Here is a 1,961-nt window from a genome sequence, read left to right on the forward strand (position 1 = left end):
GGGAGTTACTGATGGATTCCACACAGTGAAGTACTCGGACGTGTGATACATGCTCAAGCAAAGACACGGGAGTTACTGATGGATTCCACACAGTGAAGTACTCGGACGTGTGATACATGCTCAAGCAAAGACACGGGAGTTACTGATGGATTCCACACAGTGAAGTACTCGGACGTGTGATACATGCTCAAGCAAAGACACGGGAGTTACTGATGGATTCCACACAGTGAAGTACTCGGACGTGTGATACATGCTCAAGCAAAGACACGGGAGTTACTGATGGATTCCACACAGTGAAGTACTCGGACGTGTGATACATGCTCAAGCAAAGACACGGGAGTTACTGATGGATTCCACACAGTGAAGTACTCGGACGTGTGATACATGCTCAAGCAAAGACACGGGAGTTACTGATGGATTCCACACAGTGAAGTACTCAGACGTGTGATACATGCTCAAGCAAAGACACGGGAGTTACTGATAGATTCCACATGGGAGGCAGGGAGGCGACAGAAAGGGAGGAATCAAGCCTGATTCCTAGATTTTCAGCCTGGGTATAAAAGATTAGTGATACTGTGTAATAAGATGGCTTTTGAGAGAGAAATCAAAAGTACCATTTTATCCACCAGGTTAATTTAGAGATGCCTCTTAAACCTACAACCAAATCCTAAGGACAAGCACTGTATACACAAGTCTGGAAGTCTGTGGATGGTCACAGGTGGAAGGAAAGTCTGGAAGTCACTGGCATATAGATGACAGCATTCAAATCACCAGGGAAAGAAAGTACAGACAAATAAAAATGGAGAATCTAGAAAAAGATTTAAGGCAAACCAACACTTAGTAACTGGGCAAAAGAGGAAGAACCAGCCATACAGAGCAAGAAACACTCCTCAGTGAGGCAGATGTTAGATGAGTACTGCTTTATAAAAGATTTAAAAAAGAGCTTGTTGCGGGAAGGCATCATTATATCCAAAACAGTGAGACATTCAATAAAAGCAGTCATCCATCCATCTACCCTTTTACCCATCATCCATCCATATATGGACAAGGTATTTCAGCTCCATTTGATGTTTAATTAGACAAAGATGCATCACCTTTTTATATTAGGTAGTCTTCATATAAACAAAAGTTGATATATGAAAATAATGTTTATAAAAATTTAAATTAGGCAGGAACTGATCTACAAAAGATTTAATGCACAATTGTTTTATAAATGCAAATGCTACTGATATACCTGACAATTCAATTTTTGTAAGGTCTTTCAGAAATTGTCTATCATATACAATAATTTCACAGTGGAATTTTACTTTTTGATCATTTTATGCTGTGTCATCCTAATTTTGCTTTAAAATCTGTAACTATTTTTTTAAATATTAAATTTGTATCTAAAATTTTTAAAAATCTATGACTATATAGAATAGAAAGTCCCTAAATCATGTCCAACTCTTTGCCCCCCCATGGACTATACAGTCCATGGAACTCTCCAGGCCAGAATACTAGAATGGGGAGCCTTTCCCTTTCTCCAGGGGATCTCCCCAACCCAGGGATCGAACCCAAGTCTCCCACATTGCAGCCAGACTCTTTACTAACTTTACCAACTAAGCCACGGGGGAAGCCCTCTATGACTGCGAAAAACAATAAACCCACAAATGTTATTTTCTTCACACCTTTTTACACGTTTTCTAATTTTTAACATTAGTAGTTGATGTTAGACTACCAACATTCTACTAACTTTAGCATTAAACCTTAAGACAATACAACCAAATTTATATTAAATTCATATAAATTTCTCTAATAAAAAATTCTTAACAGGATTGAGAAATTTTCTGAAGTAAAACATACCATAAGAACACACTATTAAAAGAGTAAATAAAAGATACAATACCTTCTAAATTTATGTATACTACAGCTAGACAAGATCAAAGAAAATCATGATATTTTCACAGTATTAAGAGATAATC

At 37.5% G+C, this 1,961-nt stretch overlaps 1 protein-coding gene across 1 annotated transcript in view; it reads right to left on the minus strand.

Annotated features, from left to right (window-relative positions):
* The window catches only part of KCTD3 (potassium channel tetramerization domain containing 3), a 68,147-nt gene that overhangs the window by 15,860 nt on the left and 50,326 nt on the right, over nt 1–1,961 (minus strand). The gene's annotated exons all lie outside the window — the stretch shown is intronic.

This window comes from Bison bison, unplaced genomic scaffold (genome assembly GCF_000754665.1).
Source record: "Bison bison bison isolate TAMUID 2011002044 unplaced genomic scaffold, Bison_UMD1.0 scf7180017864325, whole genome shotgun sequence".
Lineage (NCBI taxonomy): Eukaryota > Metazoa > Chordata > Mammalia > Artiodactyla > Bovidae > Bison > Bison bison.